This window comes from Asparagus officinalis, chromosome 9, assembly GCF_001876935.1.
Source record: "Asparagus officinalis chromosome 9, Aspof.V1, whole genome shotgun sequence".
Lineage (NCBI taxonomy): Eukaryota > Viridiplantae > Streptophyta > Magnoliopsida > Asparagales > Asparagaceae > Asparagus > Asparagus officinalis.
This window is the reverse complement of record NC_033802.1, coordinates 60,275,251-60,291,816: the sequence shown is the minus strand read 5'-3', so window position 1 is coordinate 60,291,816 and position 16,566 is coordinate 60,275,251. Positions and strand designations below refer to the sequence as shown.

General features: G+C 38.0%; 1 pseudogene; it reads right to left on the bottom strand.

Annotated features, from left to right (window-relative positions):
* On the bottom strand, nucleotides 486-8,740 carry LOC109823495 (annotated as a pseudogene).

Genomic DNA, 16,566 nt, shown 5'->3' with positions numbered 1-16,566 from the left:
TCACGATCTCCAGACCCAGCGGGGCGGCGTGTTTTCTCTCTCTCCCTCTCTCTGCTCTCTTTCTTCCTCCAGCGCTCAAGATTTGAGGGGAGGTTAAGAAGGGGGTGAGGTTGGGAATTAAGAGGGGGAAATTAAGAAGGGGAATTAAGAGAATTCCTGTAGCGATTTGTTGATTTGATAGGAGATTTTACAAGTTGTAAAATCTCACGCCTATAGTTAGAAGAACAGATAGTTTTCTGTTGCTTCTCTTTGAGAGATCTCAAGTTTGAGATCTGTTCTTTACAAGCTTTGTAATCTTCTTTGATATAAAGGAAATTATTTGTGTGGCTCCCGAGGACATAGGAAAGTTGCCGAACCTTGTTAAAACTCGCTGTTCTCCTTTTCTTATAATTTTTTATTTGTTGTGATTTCTTTTTTCTATTGCTTAACACAAGATCTGGTAGGGAAAATTCCATTGAGGACAGGTGGTCGAGTAGCTTGAATCCCTAACAGATGACACTTGACTGTTGTAGCAGTTCCTTGATCTCAGAGGATGATAATGATTGTGAGGAGATGCTTGGTGGTGCTGCTGTAACTTGTTCGCTAGGGACAAACCTGACTATGGTAAGGGTGACGGCAAGCGCCTCTCGGTCATCAGGGCCACCAAAGAACAAAAGGACAATATGTCGTTTGTTGAAGAGATTGGACTTTCTAGGAACGCTCACGGTGCTCATGCCACGATCCACGAGGATAGCAACGGAGCATGGTGCATAGTCCAGGACGTCTTGGTTGACATTGCGGATGGAAAGATTGGCCGCATCATCGACTGTCTGGAGCTTGTCGAAAGTGAGTATAATAATTGAGAAATGCTTCTCTTCTGCGAGGGTACAGATGCTGTCGCGCATTGTGGAGTAGGGAGAGATGGTCGTGTGAGAGTGAATAGAGGTGCCGCCTGCATGCTGCTCGTAGGTCTCGAAGATGGAGATTACGTCCCTAGCTTGAGTCTCGTTTTGTGTGATGTTAAATCCACCGGCGATGGAGGATTTGGAGTCGGTGTCGTGAGCAATAAGCACGACAGACTCTCTCCTTGTGAGTTCAATGAGGTGAAGAGATGCAACAGATATCGGAGATCTCTTTGTAGGGTTAGACATGTCCAGGAGGCTGATCAAAGAAGCGGCATTTTTGCTGGAGTGGACACAAGTGAGCATTTGGAGCTCATCGTTGGGATTCACGCTCATAAGAGATCGCTCTTTTTACTCGACGATATGCTTCAATGGCTTATATGATGCAGATACCAATGGCATCATCAATGTTGTCATTAGAACGGACATCAGAACAAAGATTGCAAACGTCTCTTCGCGGATGATCTGTAAAATATCAAATTGGGCACCGATCAGTAGAAAGAAAATTTAGCTGCTTACTTGTAATTGAAACAAATTTAGCAGATATACATACATCTTTATCCCTGGCGACGTTGAGGAGGATTACTTTGGCAAGGCCAGGGGAGTTCATCAGGAAACGTAGAGTAGAGAGAGACCTTTAGACATAGGCATACCGAAATATGAAGATATCAGCGTAGTGGAAACGACTTTAGAGATGCTTGAGAGGATGAAGATGAAGATGAGAATGTTAGATTTATTTAAAGTAGTGACCCACGTTTTAGGTTAGTTTAAGAAAATGGTCATGATTTATATTAGTTATATAACCACTCATTTATGCTAAGTTCCTATTGGTCAAGATAACTACCCACATTGATGGATTGTGTGTAGTTATTCTATATAAAAGGCTTGGTCCTCTCTCTACCGATTAAGTGTGAAAAATTTCTCTCCATCAAGAAATTTTCGGAAAAGCATAAGAGGGTTAGGAAAGAGAAACTCAAGCCTTCAATATTGTTTAAGTTTCTTCAAGTTTAAAATCATGGATCAAGGTACGTTTTTCTTAATTAATCGTTCATAGTGAAAATCATTTGTTCTAAGATCTTGGTATTATGATGACTAAATCAAAATGAAGTTTGATTTAATAAAGAATTAAGTTTACATGTGGTATCAGAGCCTTGATTAAGGAACTTATGATTTTCCATCACTGTTAATTAAATGTTTAAAATTCGGTAATTTTTTTTCTTCCGCTGATTATTGAAAATTATTCTATTTGATAATTTCGTATTAAAGTGAATTACTAAAATTCGGAACTGACTGTGCATTCATTTAATATGTATACATATTATGATTATACTAAATACTTTAATGCAAATAGCCTAGTGGTAAGGTTTGAGGATTTGGCCTAGAGGTTTGGTGTTCAAACCCCTAGGGCCACACCAAATATTAATAGTCTTTGATGGGCCTTGGGCCTTTAGCTGCCTAATTTAATTTTGCTGCTGCAATGTCTATTTTGCATGCATAATATTCCTATTTATGTCAATGCACTAATTATGCATGGATTGTTAATCCTCATGAACTACTATTTGCGGGATTACTACAACGTTGTTATCTAGATTTCATTATACAATTTGAAATTTAATGAATGATTTGTTAGTCACCAAAGTAACCATACCTTGAAGGCTCATACTTGTCAAATTGTAATATATAATTTTCAATTGCTCATGATAAGTGATGCTACTAATGAAATGACATAAACGTATATATATGTTGTCATGAGTAAATTGAGGTTTATTGATTATAAAATATTTAAGAATCGCCCAAAGGTTGATTGGTAAATTTTATAATCTGTAAACATGATTGTGGTTAACTAATATATATTTGATTAGATATGTTTAGATTATCCAAAGATAGCAAACATATCTAATTGGGGTATATATAATTGCCAATTATATGAAACAAAACTAAGCATCAATTATGTTTATTTTTGTACATTGATGGATCACCCAAAGGAGAACATCGATGTATAATTATTGTTTAATTTGACTGTTAGTTAAATATGTATTATGTGTTTAAGTTTAAGTTTATAACTCAAAGCATTAATATGCCATTATTCTATATATTTGCAACACCTATTTCTCTTCATTCGCAAGCCTCGTCTATTGTAAAGTTTAATGGGCTTAATTTTCATGAATGGATATTTCTCTTCATTCGCAAGCCTCGTCTATTGTAAAGTTTAATGGGCTTAATTTTCATGAATGGAGTGAGCAAATTTAGTTTCACCTAGGTGTTCTGGATCTTGATTCAGCACTCCTATATGACAAGCCCGCTGCTATTACTGATTCTAGCAATGATGATGAAAGGTTTTTTCATAATGCTTGGGAAAAATCAAATAGACTTAGCTTAATGTTCATGCGGATGACGATAGCAAACAACATTAAGTCCACAATTCCTAAGACTGATAAAGCAAAGGAATTTATAAAATTTGTGGAAGATATCTCGCAATCTGACTCTGCTGATAAGTCAATTGCAGGGACATTAATGGGTACGTTGACCATCATGAAGTTCGATGGTTCTCGTACCATGCATGAGCATGTCACTGAAATGACAAACACAACAGCAAGATTGAGATCTATGGGAATGGAATTGAGTGAAAGTTTCCTTGTGCAGTTTATCATAAACTCCTTGCCTTCTGAGTATGGTCCATTCCAAATAAACTACAATACTATAAAAGATAAGTGGAATGTGACTGAATTGCAAAGTATGCTCATTCAAGAGGAAGCAAGGCTTAAGAAACAAGGAATTCACTCAATTAATCTCATGGGTCATCAAGGAGCTGGAAAGAAACCAGGAAAATATAATGGAAAGGGCAAGAAAAGAGCACTGAAAGATAATGTGTCGCCTGTCCAAGTTCACAAGAAGGAACGAAAGAACGATAAGTGTCATTTCTGCAAGAAGCCTGGACACTATCAGAAAGATTGCCTGAAACGTAAGGCATGGTTCGAAAAGAAAGGTAAACCTCTTGCTTTTGTATGTTTCGAATCAAACCTAACAGAAGTTCCTTATATTACTTAGTGGATTGATTCTGGTTCTACCACTCATGTTTCAAATACGATGCAGGGATTCCTTACGACCCAAACCATAAGTCCAAATGAAAATTTTATCTTCATGGGTAATCGAGTCAAAGCTCCAGTTGAGGCCATTGGAACCTACCGCTTGTTTTTAGACACTGGACATCATTTAGATCTTTTTCAAACTCTTTATGTACCTACTGTTTCTCGCAACTTAGTTTCCTTGTCTAAACTTGATACCGTTTTCAAACTCTTTATGTACCTACTGTTTCTCGCAACTTAGTTTCCTTGTCTAAACTTGATACCGTTGGTTACTCTTTTAAATTTGGAAATGGATGTTTTAGTTTGTTTAAGTATAATCATCTTATTGGTTCCGGTGTTCTCACTGATGGTTTATACAAATTAAGACTTGATAATCTTTTTGCTGAATCTCTATTAACCTTGCATCATAATGTTGGAACTAAACGAAGTTTAGTGGATGAAAGTTCAGCTTATTTGTGGCATAAACGTTTGGGACATATTTCCAAAGAAAGAATACAAAGATTGGTAAAGAATGAAATCCTTCCTAATTTGGATTTTACCGATCTTGGTATTTGTGTGGATTGTATTAAAGGAAAACATACAAATCATACAATTAAGAAAGCCGCCACAAGAAGCACATAGCTCCTTGAAATAATACACACCGATATATGTGAACCTTTTGATGTTCCATCTTTTAATAAAGAAAAATATTTTATCACCTTTATAGATGATTTTTCACGTTATGGATATGTCTATTTGTTGCATGAAAAATCTCAATCAGTAGATGCCTTAGAGGTATTTATTAATGAGGTTGAAAGACAATTAGACAAAAAGGTGAAAATCATTAGATCTGATAGGGGTGGTGAATTTTATGGAAAATATAACGAAACGGGACAATGTCCTGGTCCATTTGCTAAATTTCTTGAAAAGCGTGGCATATGTGCTCAATACACTATGCCAGGTACACCGCAACAAAATGGTGTTGCAGAAAGGCGTAATCGTACACTAATGGACATGGTTAGGAGTATGTTGAGTTATTCCTCTTTACCCTTATCATTGTGGATGTATGCTTTAAAAACCGCAATGTATTTGTTAAACAGGGTTCCTAGTAAAGCAGTTTCAAAGACTCCTTTTGAACTATGGATAGGAAGGAAACCCAGTTTGAGACACCTTCATGTTTGGGGTTGTCCTGCGGAAGTACGAATTTATAATCCACATGAAAAGAAACTGGACTCAAGAACAACCAGTGGTTTCTTCATTGGTTATCCAGAAAAATCTAAAGGGTATAGATTTTATTGTCCTAGCCATAGCACTAAAATTGTTAAAACTGGAAATGCCAGGTTTATTGAGAATGGTGACATTAGTGGGAGTATGGAACCACGTAAAGTGGAAATTCAAGAAGTTAAAATAAATGTTCCTTTGCCTTTAACTTCTTCTCAAATTGTTGTTCCTACAGTTGTTGAACAGTTTAACGACTTTCAAGATCAACAAATAAATGATCAAACACTCCATGAAGACGTTGTTGCCAATGAACCTGCAATAGATATACCTCATGAAGAAGTAGCATTACGAAGGCAATGAACCTGCAATAGATATACCTCATGAAGAAGTAGCATTACGAAGGTCTCAAAGACAGAAAAAATCTGCTATTCCTGACGATTATGTGGTTTATCTACAAGAATCAGAATTTGATCTTGGAATTGATGAAGATCCGGTTTCATTTTCACAGGCCATGAAAAGCCATAATTCTGTCAGAATTTGATCTTGGAATTGATGAAGATCCGGTTTCATTTTCACAGGCCATGAAAAGCCATAATTCTAATAAATGGTTTGATGCCATGAAAGATGAGTTGAAATCAATAGAGCAAAATGAAGTTTGGGATCTTGTAGAATTGCTTAAAGGTTGTAAAAGAGTTGGGTGTAAATGGGTCTTCAAGACCAAACACGACTCAAATGGCAATATCGAACGATACAAGGCTAGACTTGTTGCCAAAGGTTTTACTCAAAAGGATGGTATTGACTATAAAGAAACATTTGCTCCTGTTTTGAAAAAGGATTCATTTAGAATTATTATGGCCATTGTGGCTCATTATGATTTAGAGCTACATCAAATAGATGTGAAAACCGCTTTTCTAAATGGAAATTTAGATGAAGAAGTTTACATGGACCAACCCGAGGGTTTTTCAGTTGAAGGAAAGGAACACATGGTGTGTAAGCTTAAGAGGTCAATATACGGACTGAAACAAGCTTCCCGACAATGGTATCTTAAGTTTAATGATACTATTACATGTTTTGGATTTAAAGAAAACATCGTTGATCGATGTATATATCTAAAGATCAGTGGGAGCAAATTTATATTTCTGATTCTGTATGTTGATGACATCTTGCTTGCTGCTAATGATCTTGGTTTATTACACGAGACCAAGAAATTTCTCTCTAAGAACTTCGAAATGAAAGATATGGGTGAGGCATCCTATGTGATAGGAATTGAAATATTCCGTGACAGATCACAAGGATTGTTAGGGTTGTCTCAAAAGTCATATATTAATAAAGTTCTAGAGAGGTTCAAGATGGATAAATACTCTGCATCTGTAGTTCCAATTCAGAAAGGGGATAAATTCAGTCTTATACAATGTCCAAAGAATGAATTAGAACACAAACAAATAGAACAAATTCCTTATGCATCCATCGTTGGGAGCTTGATGTATGCTCAGGTTTGTACAAGACCTGACATTAGTTTTGCTGTCGGAATGCTTGGTAGATATCAAAGTAATCCAGGATTGGATCATTGGAAAGCTGCAAAGAAGGTATTGAGATACTTGCAAGGAACAAAGGATCATATGCTCACTTATAGGAGATCTGATCACCTTGAGGTGATTGGATATACAGATTCAGATTTTGCTGGATGCTTGGATACTAGAAAATCCACATTTGGCTATCTGTTTCTTCTAGCTGGAGGAGCAATCTCGTGGAAAAGTGCGAAGCAGTCTGTCATTGCTGCATCGACTATGGAGGCTGAGTTCGTGGCATGCTTTGAGGCCACTGTTCATGGATTATGGCTGCGGAATTTTATTTCAGGACTTGGAGTTGTTGACAATATTGCCAAGCCGCTAAAAATTTATTGCGATAATGCTGCAGCAGTCTTCTTTTCTAAAAACGACAAGTATTCGAAGGGTGCTAAACATATGGAATTAAAATATTTTGCCTTTAAAGAAGAAGTTCAGAAACAAAGAGTGTCAATTGAGCATATTAGCACAAATCTTATGGTTGCGGATCCGTTAACAAAAGTATTGCCTCCAAAGACATTTAGTGAACATGTTGAAAGAATGGGCATTATTGAAAATCATTACTAACTTTTAAGTAAAGTTCTTGCTCTTTATGTATTTGACACTTTGAGCTTATCTAAATATTGTTTTTGATATTTTAATGCATCATGTTTATTATTGTTAGTGTATACACGAATGATTATGTGAATATTAACAGGATATGTCTTTGACAAGGACATTATTGTTGGACCATTATGATAAGTCTTATTACTGGTTATGTTTGGTTTAAAACTAATATCGTGATACATGGAAGGGACTATGTCAATTTAGCTGTGTACGACTGCCATGATCCTTATTAGTTTTCTACTTAATGATGATTGATGGTTTGATCAATATGATGATGGAATTAGCTTACACGATGCATATTATGTTATATTATTAAATCATGACATTAAATTATAAAACATGGGCCAAGTGGGAGAATGTTAGATTTATTTAAAGTAGTGACCCACGTTTTAGGTTAGTTTAAGAAAATGGTCATGATTTATATTAGTTATATAACTACTCACTTATGCTAAGTTCCTATTGGTCAAGATAACTACCCACATTGATGGATTGTGTGTAGTTATTCTATATAAAAGGCTTGGTCCTCTCTCTACCGATTAAGTGTGAAAATTTTCTCTCCATCAAGAAATTTTCGGAAAAGTATAAGAGGGTTAGGGAAGAGAAACTCAAGCCTTCAATATTGTTTAAGTTTCTTCAAGTTTCAAATCATGGATCAAGGTACGTTTTTCTTAATTAATCGTTCATAGTGAAAATCATTTGTTCTAAGATCTTGGTATTATGATGACTAAATCAAAATGAAGTTTGATTTAATAAAGAATTAAGTTTACAGAGAATCGCGATAATATCAGAGTGCTCAACAGTTGATAAGTCAATCTTGAAGCCGCTAGCACTGAAGTATATTGGCAGCAGTAAGCCTGTAACAAAAGTCTCCAATCTCTCAACCAGAGCTGTACCATGAGATCCATGTGGGAAAACCAAGCCATAAATGAATGCCCCGAAGACACCATGTACACCGATGAAGTCAGTGATGTATGCAGATACCATCACCCCCATGACAACCATGCCAAGGTCCATATCGCTCATGGGCTCGCCGTCTGGTGTTCTGTCCACGAGCCATTTTAGTACAGGCTTCACCAAGGCGATGCAGACAACAAAAAATCCTAGGCTGGACAGAAAGATGAAGAGGAAAGGCAAACCATCCACTAGAAGACGATATGGAGACTCGACTGATCTCTGTGTTCAGGAGCTTAAGATCTCTAAGGACTCGAGCGAGCACAGGAAATGTGGTGACAGACAGAGCCAGAGCAAGATAGATGTAGAAGGCATTGTTCTTTTGTTCTTCAAGGAAATAGTCACGAAAAATGTGGGCAGCAGTCAAGGTGATCATGAAGGGGAATGCAATGCTAATTGTGCCAATAGCCGTTACTTTCTTCTTCATTTGCCTTAACACATTTATGTCCATCTCAACTCAAACCATGAACACAAAGCAAAGTAGGCCACAATTAGCCATCGATGACAGTATACCTATTCTTCTTGGGGGAAAGAAATGAGTCTGAAAGCCCTGAAAGAATTTTCCCGCAACGATGGTCCTAGCAAAATCCCTGCCTGCAGTTGTAATTTTTAAAAGATCAGCACATAATCAAGATGAAATAAAAAAAAAAGGAAAATCGTTCCTAATTTATATTGGCTTACTAGGATCTCAGCGAGGACCATAGGATGGTCGAAGGGCTTCAAGATAGCATAGAGAGCGCGACTGGTTAGCGTTATTATAAGGAGTTGGATAAGGAAGAGAGGGAGAGAGTATCTTAAGGGATCATGGCCGAGCCATATACTCTTGGTGATGACCATATAAGGGGAGAAGCAATCTATATCTATGTTAGGACTCGTTGAATTCAACGTGCTACTGTTCATCTCTGCAGTTAGAGCCATTTGAGCACGAAGAATGTGTGATTGGTTGAAGCATGTGAACAGGCCCCACGCGAGGTAAGCATGCGGACGAAGCCAACGGATGACAGCCGGGCAAATTTGCAACCGCGTGAGACACGTGAGCTGGGCAAGAGCTGGGCAAATTCCAATGATTGGGAATTTGTTTTTTCGCGTGAAGAGGAACAAGGCCCACCCGACTTCTTTAATGAGGCTATATAAATAAGTCGGAGTCCCTAGGTTTTGGTGTGGAAGGAGGTGTGCAGAAGCTTGTTTCTTTTTGCGGTTGTGTGCAGGTGCGAAGAAAATTGATTTTTCGGCCTGAGTTGTTTTCGGCAGAACTCGTTTTTGGGATTCGTGCAGTGAAAAGAAATCACAGATAGAGGAGAGCTTTTGAGAGAGATATTTGTGTGAGGGATTTGAGAGTTTGTTTGAGGGTTTAGATTGAGTGATTGTAAATCCTAGTTGTATTCTCTTCCCTCTAATAGTAGATCTCCCCTCCTTGCCCCGTGGACGTAGGCAGTTTGTCGAACCATGTAAAAATTGGTTTGTTTGAGTTTGTGGCCATTGTAATAGTTTTAGGATCCCTCGACGCGCAGTCCTAGAGCTGACGAGAGGAAGAGCAAATATCCCACTTTGATGGGATATTAGGCTTTCAGATTCTTGTTCTCTTTGAGAAACAAGAATTCTTATCAATCTTTCTCTCTTATTGTGCACCAGAAACTCTGCCGAAATTTCCGCTGCGCAAAACAAGTGGTATCAGAGCCTGGTATCAGATCCCAGATTCCAGATCTAGGGTTTGGTTGGAGGAGTAGATCAATTTGGAGGCCCGTTTAGGACTTCGTTGGTGATAAAGATGGGATCTTTTGGTAAAGACTCTATCTTTCAGTTTTGGATCTATTCTTTATTCGTTGGTGCGTAAGATGTCGGGGAAAGAAGGTGCTTCGGGTGTCGAGGGTGGTGCTTCTGGCGTGAAGACCATTCAGAGTTTGAATATCCACTCTATGAAGATAGATGTGGAGAAGTTTAATGGCACAAACAATTTTGGATTATGGAGATGCGAGGTTTTGGATGCGCTGAACGCGCAGAATTTGGAGGATACTTTGGAATTAGATGGCAAGCCAGATGAGATTGAAGAGAAGGTTTGGAAAAAGATGAATCGAACGGCGTGTGGTGTGATTAGGTCTTGTTTGACTCAAGATCTAAAATATGATGTGATGAATGAGACTTCTGCGAAGAAGATTTGGGAGATTCTCGAAAGCAAGTATTTGACCAAGAGTGTGAAAAATCGCTTGCATTTGAAGAGGAGGCTTTATCATTTCCAATTGAAGAAGGGAACCTCTGGATGTCAAGATTGAAGATGAGGACAAGGCGTTGCTGTTGTTGAGTTCCTTGCCCGACGAGGAATATGAGACCTTCGTTCTTACTCTGATTAATGGGAAGGCATCACTTTCGTATAGTGAGGTCACCGCTGCACTTGTGAATTATCAGCTTCGAAAGAAGGATAAGGAGGCTTCAGTTGAGCCGGTAGCGGAGGCGTTGGTCGCAAGAGGGAAGGGTCCAAACCGAAAGAATTGGAAGTCACAGTCTAGAGTAGGAAAAGATCAGTGTGCTTGGTGCAAGGAGACTGGTCATTGGAAGAAAGACTGCCCAAAGCTCGACGAATGGATGAAGAATAAGCAGAAGGGAAAAGGGAAGCAACCATCATCAGAAGCAAACATCGTATCGGATGGTAATAATTCTGACTCTTCTATTTATTCGCTTTCTATCAGTCCTACAGATAGCTATTCGGAGGAATCTGAATGGATGTTGGATAGTGGTGCGACCTATCATGTGTGCCCTAGAAGGGAATGGTTCTCCAGTTTTGAGAAGCTGGTGGATAGTGGTGTGGTGTACATGGCTGATAACCGTGCATGCCAGATCCTTGGGATAGGAAGAATTCGCATAAAGATGTTTGACGGGACTGTTAGGGAGTTAAATGATGTGAGATATGTTCCTTCTTTGAGGAAGAACTTGATCTCGATTGGAGCTTTGGTTGGAGAGGGTCTGAAGGTTCGTGTTGAGGACATGGTTCTCGAGATTGCGAGAGACTCTCGTATTTTGATGAAGGGCGTCAGGAGAAATAACCTGTATTACTTGACTGGAGGTATAGTAACAGGTGGAGAGCTGGCGACTTCTGTTGATTCGACTAGACTGCGGCATTTGGGGCTTGACCATTCCAGTATTGATTCCTCGCATAGATTGAAAGAGGGTGCGAAGACCTGCAGTTTGAAGTCCAGTGAACATGTTGATGTGAGCAAGAAGACCGAGGTGAAGTGTGGCACCTCTATTCACCGTGCTAAGGGTCGTTCTGGAGGAGTTCACATGGATGTTTGGGGGCCTTCCAAGGGGGTATCATTGGGAGGTAATAGGCGTTTGGTTTCCTTTGTTGGTGACTGTTCTAGGCGTGTTTGGGTTGCAACCAAATCCCCATTGGAGAAAGTCCCAACAGATTGAAGAAGTGTGTGATAGACAGAAAGGTGAATGTACTCCATTCTGGTGGGAGGTACAAGATGGACCTATTTCTGTATTGGAGCCGAGCTCACGGCATTTCGAGACACTTCGTTGGAAAGGAAATCTTGGGGCAACTAGATAGGGTGACAAATTTGGAAGACCGTGCCTTGCTGGAGGAGGATCAGTGTTTGTGGTCGAGCAATGGTTTGCAGAAAAAGTTCTGGACTGAGGCTTCGACATATTTGAGTTATCCTATTAAAGAGTTGTCAACTGCTGTGATTGGAGGTAAAACTCCATTGGAAGATAGGTTTGGTAGTGTCACTTTGGTTGAGGCTTCGATGAGGAAGCCAATTGACTCTCAGCAGGTGGAGAGTTTTGGACAGACCTTAGAGGTATCGCAGCGGGTGGAGAGTGATGCTACTCCACATTGGGTAAAGATTACTCCAGATCATACTGCATTATTTGGGATTCTAGCTGAGGTGACACAGCGTGGAAGTCATTTGGATTCGGATGCAGATGATGAGTTGGGTTTTGAATCGAGTACAGCTGGCAGACATAGTTTGGATATGGCCATTGGTTCGCCTCAGGTGGAGGTGTTTGAGGCCATTGGAGGTGTTATCAGCCGCAGAGTAGATGATATTGGAGAAGGGTTGCGAACTCTTGTCGGCTCAGTTTTGGGAAAACTTCGCCGAGGTGGAGAATTGTGATTGGTTGAAGCACGTGAGCAGGCCCCACGCGAGGTAAGCATGCGGACGAAGCCAACGGATGACAGCCGGGCAAATTTGCAACCGCGTGAGACACGTGAGCTGGGCAAGAGCTGGGCAAATTCCAATGATTGGGAATTTGTTTTTTCGCGTGAAGAGGAACAAGGCCCACCCGACTTCTTTAATGAGGCTATATAAATAAGTCGGAGTCCCTAGGTTTAGGTGTGGAAGGAGGTGTGCAGAAGCTTGTTTCTTTTTGCGGCTGTGTGCAGGTGCGAAGAAAATTGATTTTTCGGCCTGTGTTGTTTTCGGCAGAACTCGTTTTTGGGATTCGTGCAGTGAAAAGAAATCACAGATAGAGGAGAGCTTTTGAGAGAGATATTTGTGTGAGGGATTTGAGAGTTTGTTTGAGGGTTTAGATTGAGTGATTGTAAACCCTAGTTGTATTCTCTTCCCTCTAATAGTAGATCTCCCCTCCTTGCCCCGTGGACGTAGGCAGTTTGTCGAACCACGTAAAAATTGGTTTGTTTGAGTTTGTGGCCATTGTAATAGTTTTAGGATCCCTCGACGCGCAGTCCTAGAGCTGACGAGAGGAAGAGCAAATATCCCACTTTGATGGGATATTAGGCTTTCAGATTCTTGTTCCCTTTGAGAAACAAGAATTCTTATCAATCTTTCTCTCTTATTGTGCACCAGAAACTCTGCCGAAATTTCCGCTGCGCACAACAGAATGCTTGTTTCCGTTTAACAAACGAAGAAGAAGAAGAAGAAAGATGGAATGAATTGAAATTGAAAAGAAAGAATGAGAAGGTTAGGATTTATAGTGAAGAGAAAGGTAAAAGGAATTGGTTGTCTAGCTGTTGAGATAGCTGTTGAGGGATCTGTCAACACAATATACGCTTTTATTAAGGCAAAAACTGGATTCTAAGTTTCCCATCTTCTTCTTTCTAATATTAGTGACCATTTGCAGCTATCTTCAAAGGAACAGAAATATTACTAAATATGGACTTTGTATCAAAGGTTTTGATTTTTGTGCAACAGTTCGTAACATTTGAATTTTACATTAGGTGGCTGGTTACCTGCTAGTGTTTGTGTATATTATCTTGAGGTGTTTTCTTTCATTTTTACCTCTCAAATCATTGATTTTAACACAAGGCCTCCTAACTATCATAATTTTATTTATCGTCTATCATTTGTGCTTGATGTTTCTACCTGTCGGTTGACAATTTGTGGAAGTAAACAGCACCTTGTATGTTCCTGAGAATAGAGGAGATAAAAAACATGGTTAATTCAGCTTCTTGCAAGATCTTTTCTAGTAAATTTGTTTGCAAGAGGAACTCACTCCAAAGGAGTCATAGAATCTCCCTAGGTATTATATATCAAGTGTAATATGAGAAAGAAAAGCATCATAAGATACTACCACACATTCTGTCACAACGAAACCTGATGATCTCAATCTCACATTAGTCAAATCTTTATCTTCAAATCTTAATATTGGAGGAGTAACATGAATGCCGACCTTCAAGATCCTAGCATTATAATTTGAAGATAAAGAGTACATAACATGCGGAGGAATTGAAATGCTTGGCGAATCCCATAATCAATTGAGGAAACAATGCAAATAATAATTTGACTTCAATGGAAACTAGTAGAGTAAAATATTTGATCAATACAACAGTTTATCTATTGATAAGTAGATCCTCAGAAAAATGAGACGTGAAGAGAGGTAACTCTAAATATTTTTAAAACAAGTCCATGCAACTTCTTTTTTTTTCCTTTTACCTCCTTTGCTGGAATTTAAGAAAAAGATTTGTTGCGGTTTGTGAAAAAAGAGCCAAATTGCATCATCAGTAAATCGCAGTTAGGTGCTGGGCTCCAATAATATACTACATTGCACAATCATGAATATTCATAAACTAGCTACGCCACATTTATTATTTCAAATATTGTCTTCTTGTGACTCCAAAGATAACAAACATTTTCATAAATTAGAATCATTAACAAATATTTCAAATAACAGAATACAGCATAATTGATGGAACAAAAGGCTTGAACTCAAAGCAATTACGGTATGGGTAGATTACCTGAAAACCTCATGTAGTTTCCCTTTAAAGACAAAACAAATATCCTCGATCTTTCTCCTTTTTCATTTTTCCCAATGGAGTGATAAAAGGAAACATATATAGAAAAATTAATAGAAATCTTGTGACCGTATAAATGAGCTTATTGAAACTTCAAGGAAATCTTGTGACTGTATAAATGAGCTTATTGAAACGTCAAGGCTATAGAGGAATATGTTGGATACTGTTAAAACCTGGAAAATAAACCAAACGTTTGTTCTCCTGTCAAATGTGATATACATCTATAAAGTATATACATCAAGGTTCTTATCCTTGTAGTATACTGAAAACTACCTACTAAAAATAACTAGCAACAATGAGGGTATACAGAAGAATCATAATAGATCTTAAGACCGTGTAAATAAGCTTATTGAAACTGAAAGGCTACAGAGGAGTATGTCTGGAAACTTAAAAAAAATTTGTTCCGTTATTAAATTAAAAATACCCAACATGGTATTTATGTATAAGGGATAGATATCGAGATTTTTTTTTTTTCGTTGTAACCTAGTGAAAAGTATCTATTAAAAAAACTACAAACGGTGAACGTACATGGAAGAATTGGGAGAACTCATATCACCATATAAATAAACTTAGTAAAACTGAAAGGGCTATAAAGAAATAAGCCTGACATCGATACAACCGGAAAAGTTAACCAAAAACTTTGCTCTAATACTGTCAAATAAAATAGAACAATATTGCAGAGAGGATAAGATATCAAGTTTAGCATAGTGAAAACTGATCTATTACAAAGCAGTAGATAAGGAAACTATACATTATATGTCACAAAAAGATATGAGAGTTGCTAGATTTATACGTGAGCATACACAAACATATACATAAACACATAAACAGTAACAAGTTAGGAAGTATGTGAATATAACCAGTCAATTGATTAGTTGAATAGTTTACAGTTAAATTATAACCAAAAAGAATGAAATGGTTTATAAATTTCCTAGAAGAGGAGTATAATTACTGTTTGTATACAAAATATGATCTCATCAACCCGAAATTTATTCTCATAGTTGTTTGTAACAATGCACACTGAAGCAAGAAAGAAAGTAGTTACACTTTCAGCATGAAATGCCTAAAAAGGGATTTAGATCGTCTCCAATTGTAACCATCTAATAATGTCTAGACAATTATTGCTAGAATTTCTAATAAAATCAAGAATGAAAAATATGTGAATTTTGGTTAGGGGACTCCTTTATCTAAAAGAGAACCCGAGTTCTAGCCCTCACAGGATCAGGAGGCCTCAACCCTTTTAATAAAATATTAAAAATCAGAGCTCATCTCATATACATCCCAATTCAAAGAAAGCCAGTAAGGATATTAAAATCTGGGACCATTGAGCAGGGAGCAAACCCACCCAACCATCTTGGCAGACCCTATATATAGTTGAGATATCAATTTTTAGTATATATAATTGAGATATGCTATTATTGTTAGTATTCAACATAATGTCAATAGGAATATTCAAATCAGCCCACCAAGTTGAAAGCATAATGAAAATTATTGGAAAACTTTTACATTGCTCTATTTGGAAACCAACATTGTTAAATTAAGGCGTAAAAAATTCCAATAAGAGAGAATTGGAGGGTGATTATGCAAATATCAAGATTTGAGGACAAATTTGCCACTACGGACGATTTGAGCGGTATAGATGCAAAAAACCCTAAGCATTGTAATTAAATTCACATTTCATCAAACCTATGTATAAAAAAAAGAGTAAAAAAAAGTACAAACTAAATTGAAAAAAGTTTTAAATGTTCTACAAGAAACATACATTTTTTAAAAAAAGTTTGACAAGGGAACTTCCCCCACGATCCTTCAGATTATTAGTATCAAACCCCAAACATGGTAAAAGGTGCTCTATAAAAGAGCTAAACCTGAGACTTTGATGGACTACTTATAAGCTTACCAACTCGGTAGGACCCTCTTTTAGTTAAAAAAAAAAACGCACACACTTTTAAATGAGCCCTTATTCTACTTGCCCCAGCTTATGGAATGGTCAGGTCCGTACGCTCTGATCAATTCTTGGGCCAGCCCAT